Below are 9,555 nucleotides of genomic sequence, written 5' to 3'. Positions count from 1 at the left end.
TTTATCTCATTTTGTTTAGAATCAACAAGAAGAATTCCGAGGAAAACTTCTGCTCGATTCATTAACAAGATTTGCCAAAAGACGACAACTACACTACTCGGTAGCCGAGAATATAATATCAAGGCATTGAGTATGGTAACGCTCACTCCAGTTCCCCTTCAACAGTTTCACGTACTTTTCACTCTCTCTTCAGAGTGCTTTTCAACTTTCCCTCACGGTACTTGTTTACTATCGGTCTCGCTTTATAATTAGCTTTTGGAGAGACATATCTCCAGCTTCGAGTTGCACTTTCAAATAACTCTACTCATAGGAATGAGCCATTATGACTGGTATCGAAAATGACCTTTACAGGATTTTCACCTTCTTTGATGCTACTTTCCAGTAGACATCAGGACAAATTCACCAGTCTAGCATCAAACCATACCGGACACCGAGAAATGTTGCCATTTCTCTTCCCGATGAGCTTTTCCCTGTTCATTCGCCATTACTAAGGGATTCTCAGTTGATTTCTTTTCCTCCCCTTACTGATATGCTTAAGTTAAGGGGGTTCTCTCGCCCAATTCAGGTTATGTAGTTGATTGTCTCTTAATTGGTTCACTGACCAATATGAGACAGAAACCGATTCAGCAGTTTTGTTCGCTACTACTATCAAACACAGGTCGAAGTTTCCATTCAGTCATTAATTCCAACTTTCAAATGTTGTTGTTTCAGCTTTCGCTTACTAGAAGCAACATAATACTCGCTGCAATACAGACCTCGGGAAACCCTCACCGTGAATAAGGTTCACTCACATATTTCACTACATTTTGCGTGGGATTGGAGATGAGGCTACTCGTTCTTGCTCAGTACTAGGCTGAAAATTAACGAAACTTCGTTACAAACGTTCACATGTTGATGTTTCCGCTTTCGCGTACTCGAAACAACATAATACTAGTCTTTGTAATTTAGTTTCATAATTTCAACTGTTCTCATGCAGAATTTTTGCTCATTCTTATCCCAAATTTTGACCTGGCTACTAGTTACACTCCTTGTACTTATTGCAAAATGACCACAAATTTCAACAGCTTTCACATGTTGCTGTTTCGGCTTTCGCTTACTACAGTCAACATAATACTCGTTGCAAAATAAGTGCTCGGCATCTGCAATTTTCCAAAGACGAAGTTTCGCCAGTTCAATTTTCGCTCGCCAATTATGGCTACTAATTCACACGGTACTGAGCTCAACAACATTAAATTTGTTCAGCAAGACTTTCACATGTTGATGTTTTGGCTTTCGCCTACTAGAAGCAACATAATACTCGTCTTGTTAGCTCATTCAATGAGAATAGCTTTTCCCGTTGAGAATTTTTGCCTTCAATTGGCGTTGTAGTGAGTTTGGCTACTCAGATCACCAAATACTTGTGACAATTCGAACCAGAAATGTTTTCAATTTTCACATGCTGATGTTTCGGATTCAACCTACTAGAAGCAGCATAATACTTGTATTCAACAATTTCTGTATCAAATCCCAGTTTTCTCTGGTGCATCTTTGCCAAACTATTCCAAACTGCCTGAGTCTGAATACCAATTACAGGTACTAGTAAATGCACGTTACTAAGGACTATATAGTTCTAGGTTACTGTACACAACGACGTTCACATGTTGATGTTTCAGCTGCCGCTTACTAGAAACAACATAATACTTATCGTGCATACCTTTCCATAACTTGTCCTTTTCAGATGCATTAGTTTCCCTTTGTCTTGGCTTCTACAGTCAGACTGGCTACTAGTAACAGCACAGTACTAATCACATATCGTTCTACAGTTTGCAGACAACTTTCACATGTTGATGTTTCAGCTTTCGCCTACTAGAAACAACATAATACTCGCTGTATACATTTGTAGTTCTCTATGTAACTTTCATGTGAAGAAGTTTCGCCAGTCTTTTTGACTGTCTCAAATCTGAGTCATGCTTAGGCTACTAGTTGCTTCATAGTACTTATCGCCTCGAGATCATTGAACAAAACTTGATTTTCACATGTTGCTGTTTCAGCTTCCGCTTACTAGAAACAACATAATACTAGTCTCATTAAGTTCCGTCTCTTTGCAATTTTCTTATGAAGAAAATTCGCCATCACAATGACTCCAGCAGTTCTTGATCAAGGAATGCAATCATTGATCAGAATGCTATTATTTGAATCGGTTCTGCTTTAAGTGTTCCAATTTTATTGGAAGCACCAACAATAGAACATCAATGTGTTCAATCGAGAGTTATATAACCCTGAATCGGACGCAGTCAACAGCCGAAGCCGAGACCGCCTTTTGCGTTAGAGAGGTCGGTAAACAAATCTTGCGATTCATACCGAATTAACACATATAGCTGTGCTCCTCTTCGTAAAGCGAGCCAAGTGATCCCCTGTTGAAGGATGTATTTGGACCAATCTAGTAGCATTTGGTTTCCAACAAGCTCTCCCAAGTTAGCTTACTTATTGGGCTTTTCAACCAATTCGGTTGGCTACAAGCATCATCAAAGTACTAGCCACAGTTTGATCGCAAAATTCTACGACTTTCACATGTTGATGTTTCGGCTTGCGCTTAGCCTACTATAAGCAACATAATACTAGTCATATCATAGAGCGTGATCAGCTTGTGACGTTCTCATGATGAAGTTTCACCAACAGTGTCTCACTTCGAGCTTAAATCCAGCTACTAGTAACTACACAGTACTGACTGCAACGATAACTTTTATCTATACCTTTCACATGCTGCGCTTTCGGCCAGGGCCTACTAACGTCAACATAATACTCGATATAAACTTTTGTTCATGATGCAGCTTCCCCATGCAGAAGTTTCGCCTTCAAATGCTCTCTTGGCCATATGACGTAAGAAAAGGTTACTAGTAACATCACAGTACTAGCCACAGTTTGATTGCAAAATTCTACGACTTTCACATGTTGATGTTTCGGCTTGCGCTTAGCCTACTAGAAGCAACATAATACTAGTCATATCATAGAGCGTGATCAGCTTGTGACGTTCTCATGATGAAGTTTCACCAACAGTGTCTCATTTCGAGCTTAAATCCAGCTACTAGTAACTACACAGTACTGACTGCAACGCTAACTTTTATCTATACCTTTCACATGCTGCGCTTTCGGCCAGGGCCTACTAACGTCAACATAATACTCGATATAAACTTTTGTTCATGATGCAGCTTCCCCATGCAGAAGTTTCGCCTTCAAATGCTCTCTTGGCCATATGACGTAACACAAGGTTACTAGTAACATCACAGTACTAGCCACAATTTGATCGCAAAATTCTACGACTTTCACATGTTGATGTTTCGGCTTGCGCTTAGCCTACTAGAAGCAACATAATACTAGTCATATCATGGAGCGTGATCAGCTTGTGACGTTCTCATGATGAAGTTTCACCAACAGTGTCTCATTTCGAGCTTAAATCCAGCTACTAGTAACTACACAGTACTGACTGCAACGATAACTTTTATCTATACCTTTCACATGCTGCGCTTTCGGCCAGGGCCTACTAATGTCAACATAATACTCGATATAAACTTTTGTTCATGATGCAGCTTCCCCATGCAGAAGTTTCGCCTTCAAATGCTCTCTTGGCCATATGACGTAACACAAGGTTACTAGTAACATCACAGTACTAGCCACAATTTGATCGCAAAATTCTACGACTTTCACATGTTGATGTTTCGGCTTGCGCTTAGCCTACTAGAAGCAACATAATACTAGTCATATCATAGAGCTTGATCAGCTTGTGACATTCTCATGATGAAGTTTCACCAACAGTGTCTCATTTTGAGCTTAAATCCAGCTACTAGTAACTACACAGTACTGACTGCAACAATAACTTTTATCTATACCTTTCACATGCTGCGTTTTCGGCCAAGGCCTACTAACGTCAACATAATACTCGATATAAAATTTTGATCATGATGCAGCTTTCCCATGCAGAAGTTTCGCCTTCAAATGCTCTCTTGGCCATATGACGGAACACCAGGTTACTAGTAACATCACAGTACTAGCCACAGTTTGATTGCAAAATTCTACGACTTTCACATGTTGATGTTTCGGCTTGCGCTTAGCCTACTAGAAGCAACATAATACTAGTCATATCATAGAGCGTGATCAGCTTGTGACGTTCTCATGATGAAGTTTCACCAATAGTGTTTCATTCGAATTGGTTCTGCTTTAAGCTCTCCAATTGTTTTGGATGAACCAGTTTTGCCCTTCGAAGCCACTTTTGTGAGCTTTTGTGGGTCTTTACCAAGAGGATATACCTCAAGGCCTCTTTCAATTCCTTTAAGTTCTTTCAACTCCTTTACAGTTTCTAGGTTCACATAGCTGCAAACCTTATTTCTAGTTTTAAGTCTGGCCAACTTGGGGAGAGTTGGTGCAGACCGTGACCAATTCTAGTAGGATGCCACAACAAGAATGTGATCAACTTAGCTTGTCGATGAACCTGCCCCACATTCAAACAACTCTATCGCCTTTTCCTCGTATAGTTATATGCGAGGGCCTCTCATAGAGAGCGCTGTTAGCAACCTTTTCCACATAGACGATAAAGTTGTGAGTGTTTTGCACATGGCTGTTGTCATCACCACGTGACGAGTCAACTCAGCTTGACTCTCTACACTCCGACAAGCTTTGCACATACGCCTTTAGTTCAGTATGTGTCTTTAATCTGACTCCGGTGCCTCAAGCCGGAAAAATTGTCAGATTATGATCATTATCGGTTAGTCATCCCGATGCAAGATCGTATCGTACTGTCTTTGTCTACCTCCAGATTCCGAAGAACAGGAGGAGACTCTCCCAGACCTACATATCTGGGAGAATGTTCAGAGGGCGAGAAGCTGTGGATTACTCTCCCCTAAGAACTGACTAAACTTTACCCTCGTCCAAGGTAAGTTTATTTTAGCTAGCCTTCTATGTAAAGGATCTGAGGCTAAGCTGTGTTTTTTCGAGCCTTTGGCTCGGAGCAAGTTCAGTGGGCGCCCCGAGTAGCTCAACTCTTTCCCACTGAACAGCGCAACGCTCTGTCACTCGCTGGGATTTTTGCGTGTCGGTTCTAACCACGCGACTTGTGGACCTTTTTAGGCCTTTCTCATTCACAAGTCTATAGCTGGGCTTCTATAACCCAGCTTCTGAGATCTAGATAGCTGCAGTTCTGCTAGGCTGCTTTTGCTAACTAGTCTCCCTTTAAGCAGTCCCTTGCCATGACTGCTGAACTATGTATCCACACAAGTAGTTTTTGAGCTAGATACATAATTCGAGATTGGTTGCCAAGCAATCTCTAGCGACAGAGCGTCATGCGCACTACAGACATGGCCTCTACCAGCAGCCATGCCCGAAGGAATCAATCACTGATCCTTCCGCAGGTTCCCCTACGGAAACCTTGTTACGACTTTTACTTCCTCTAGACAATTAAGCTCGATCCGCTTCATCCCGTTGCCGGAGACCGAAGTCCCAACAGTAGGAATTTGCAATTCTTGCTTAACTATCCAATCAGTAGTAGCGACGGGCGGTGTGTACAAAGGGCAGGGACGTAATCCCTATGAGTTGTTGACTCATAAGTACCAGGAATTCCTGGTTCACGTCTGCAAGTTACAACAGACGATCCCCTTGAAGCGCTGTACTTTTCTCTGATTGCCCAGTCCATTTCGGACCAAGGGCTGAGTACTCAATCTAAAAGTACACAGTGTAGCGCGCGTGCAGTCCAGAACATCTAAGGGCATCACAGACCTGTTATAGCCTCACTTCATCTGCGGTATTTAATTCCGCATAGTTCCTCTAAGAAGTGTTTGAATTCACATATAGTGAATTTCATTATTTAGATGGAGAAGATCTCGTTCGTTATCGGAATTAACCAGACAGATCACTCCACTAACTAAGAACGGCCATGCACCACCGCCCATATAATCATGAAAGATATTCAATCTGTCAATCCTTAAGATGTCTGGACCGGGTGAGTTTTCCCGTGTTGAGTCAAATTAAGCCGCAGGCTCCACTCCTGGTGGTGCCCTTCCGTCAATTCCTTTAAGTTTCGATTTTGCAACCATACTTCCCCCGGAACCAATAAACTTTGGTTTCCCGGTTAATCTCTTGCCAAGTCAAGATCGACTTTGACAAATTGTAGGTTGGTATAGTTTATGGTCAGAATTACGAGGGTATCTAATCCTCTTCAATACTCTGACTTTCGTTCTTGATTAATGAAAACATTCTTGGCAAATGCTTTCGCAGTAGTTTGTCTTGCCACGATCCAAGAATTTCACCTCTAACGTAGCAATACAAATGCCCCCGTCTGTTCCTTTCAATCATTACCGCACTCAGCCAACCGGCATCAATCGAGTAGCGGGTCATTCTCCATTATTCCATGCTTTATTATTCGATCCCAAAGGATGCTTTGAACACTCTAATTTTCTCAGGGTGAAAACACCGTTTCCACAGTTCGTCACATTTAAGTGCAAACTATTTCTTCGATGCGAAGGATGAGCGGAACGAGTCAACAGATTTAACTGAAGACCATGTTGCCGTTCTACTCAAACAGATCCAACTATGAGCTTTTTAAACGCAGCAACTATTGCATACGCTTGTAGAGGCTGGTATTATCGCGGCTGCTGGCACCAGACTTGCCCTCTACTCGTTCATCAATGGAGCTTTTAAGTCCATTCCATTCTGATTACAAACCATAAAGGTTCATATCATTATTTCTAGTCACTACCTCCTCGTGCGGAGAGTGGGTAATTTGCGTGCCTGCTGCCTTCCTTGGATGTGGTAGCCGTTTCTAAGGCTCCCTCTCCGGAATCGAACCCTGATTCCCCGTTACCCGTCACAACCATGGTAGTCCGTTACACTACCATCATAGGTTGATAGGTCAGAAATTCGGAAGTTCCGTCCCCAAGCCGAAGCTATCTGGGATCTTTCAGTTACTAGGACTCATCACGGGATGTGTCTGTACTTAGCAAATCACCCGGTGTAGTCTTGTAAAAGTCTCCGACAGTGTCGGACAATCAGCATGCATTAGCTGCAGGGTTACCGCAGTTATTCATTTAGCTTGCAAATCAACTAATAGATAGTAACTGATTTAATGAGCCATTCGCGGTTCCACTTTTTCAAGCTTCGCTTGCACATGCATGGCTTAGTCTTTCAGACAAGCATATGGCAACTGACAGGATCAATCAGTTTAATTGTACTTTGAACAATCTTTCGATTTGTTCGAATTTAGAAAGACATAGCCTTGCGGCCTCGTCAATCTTGCTTTGAGCTTTTTAAATCACGAAGAGTTTCAATGCATGCTTTGGCATGGCTACTAGTTACTACACAGTACTCTACACACTTAGAGTTACCCACGATTACACATTTCACATGCTGATGTTTCGGCTCGCGCGTACTAGAAACAGCATAATACTATGTGTACTGGTAGATAGCGCTCTGTGAGCATTTCCCATGAGCAGGTTTTGCCCTCCAAATCTCTGTTCTACTGTTACCAATACCGGCTAACAACTGTATCATACTAGGGAGAATTGACTCATGATTTAAAAACCAGATGTTCACATGTCGATGTTTCGGCTCTCGCCTACTAGAAACAACATAATACTAGTCTGTTAAAAATCTCAATCACGCCGCCTCTTCAGATACAGAAGTTTTACCTTTTATTGGTTAGAGAACAGCTTTCCAGCTGTCGACATGGTTACTAGTAACAACACCGTACTCAACACAAAAACTTTTCAACTTCACAACTTTCACATGCTGATGTTTCTGCTTTCGCATACTAGAAACAGCATAATACTTATTGTTTTGTCAAGTAATTTGTGTGTCTTTCCCATGTGAAGTTTCACCGGTCAACAATGTTTCCCTGACCAATTACGGCTACTAGTAGCTGTATAATACTAGGGAAAATGATTGAGGATTTAATATCAGATTTTCACATGTTGATGTTTCGGCTTTCGCCTACTAGAAACAACATAATACTAGTCTGCTAAGAAATCTCGCTCAAATTGCCTTTTCACATACAGAAGTTTCACCTTCTATTGGTTAGAGAACAGTTCTCAGCTGTCGACATGGTTACTAGTAACAACATCGTACTCAACACAAAAATTCTTCAACTTCACAACTTTCACATGCTGATGTTTCTGCTTTCGCGTACTAGAAACAGCATAATACTTATTGCTTTGTCAAGAAGTGTGTGTGTCTTTCCCATGCGAAAGTTTCACCGGTCAGCAATAATTGCCGTGTCCAATTAAGGTTACTCATAGCTGTATAATACTAGGGAAAATGATTGAGGATTTAATATCAGATTTTCACATGTTGATGTTTCGGCTTTCGCCTACTAGAAACAACATAATACTAGTCTGCTAATAAATCTCGCTCAAATTGCCTTTTCACATACAGAAGTTTCACCTCTTCTTGGTCACTGTACAGATGATGCTGTCTGTTCTTTATTTGGTTCTGCTTATTATAAGGAGGGGCATCACTCCTTCCTCCTTGGTTTGCATGCATTAAGCCTGCTTTGTGAAAAGCGTATCTTTCTAGCTTTTCTTCGCCTTACTCGAGTAGGACGATACAATCCAGACATTAGTCAGTCTTGGTGTAAAGTCACTGAGTATTATTCGGTTCTGCTTTATTCAGCAATATGCTGTATAATTGTTGTAATTTGCGAACATATTTGTTCTCAGTTCCGAACTACTAGCGACGACAGATTACCAGCGGTCATGAGCCATCAAGGTAGTTCTTTGGTGCATCAAGTAGAGAGGTGCCATCAAACAACACTTCCCTAATAATGCTACACACATAGAATTTGCTACAGTGCAGCTTTTTACTTTGCAAAATTTGCGCACAAATTTTGCATAGAATAAATGTTTTATCAAGATTTTTAGATCCCCTCCCTTGAGAGAACGTTACTCCTTTAAGTGAACACCCCGCGGCGTCCTGTTGTTATTGCTTATAACCATTTCGCAAGCCGGAGGCATAATGCACTACGCAAGCCGCTACTTTGGCACAGAGGCACCTAGTTTTACACCCGGGACTTCAGGTGGCCCAGTTTTACACCCAGTACAGCGGTGCCAGTTGGTAACCCGGTGGATCCTCGGAGACCAGACATGATCATAGATCAAACCCGATGTATGCTACTCCTGAACGTATAGTATCTCCACTGTGCAATGAAATTATCGTTCGTTTCGGGCCTTCCTATACGTTCAGCAGACAATCGCTAGGAATTCACCTCGTGACCCGTGGTGACCACACTGGATTTCAAGTTTATTGATTTGGACAGACCTGTCATTTATTTTGCTTTTCAGCTTCAGTTCTGCTCGATCTAGCTTGCCTAAGGCTTGATCTCGCTTTGCTCACCCCTGTAGGAGCCTCTACTAGTACCACTCGGAGTAATGGGGAATCCACCAGACCTAATCGATGAATGCCATCAAACAACAAACATCATACCCGGCTTCATCAGGCATATTTTATTACTTCCGAGAGGTACTTTAGTATCAGATCTTTCTCCATGCCTCTTATGAGGACCCGTCAGACCTTTCGGTTTATCGTTTAGCTTCAGTC

The 9,555-nt window shown here is 41.8% G+C and overlaps 1 non-coding gene and 1 pseudogene across 1 annotated transcript in view; both read right to left on the bottom strand.

Moving 5' to 3' along the window:
* The window catches only part of LOC142355833 (large subunit ribosomal RNA), a 3,522-nt gene extending 2,952 nt beyond the window's left edge, over window positions 1-570 (bottom strand). Inside the window, exon 1 of the ribosomal RNA XR_012761310.1 lies at window positions 1-570. This exon is cut by the window's left edge and continues 2,952 nt beyond it. This is a non-coding gene — a ribosomal RNA (large subunit ribosomal RNA).
* A 1,683-nt stretch (window positions 571-2,253) lies between these two features.
* On the bottom strand, window positions 2,254-2,405 carry LOC142355835 (5.8S ribosomal RNA; annotated as a pseudogene).
* Between the last annotated feature and the right edge of the window lie 7,150 nt (window positions 2,406-9,555).

The sequence above is a fragment of the Convolutriloba macropyga genome, unplaced genomic scaffold (genome assembly GCF_964194025.1).
Source record: "Convolutriloba macropyga unplaced genomic scaffold, txConMacr16.3 SCAFFOLD_1208, whole genome shotgun sequence".
Lineage (NCBI taxonomy): Eukaryota > Metazoa > Xenacoelomorpha > Acoela > Convolutidae > Convolutriloba > Convolutriloba macropyga.
Note: the sequence above shows the minus strand (reverse complement) of the source record. Positions and strands in the feature narration are given on the sequence as shown.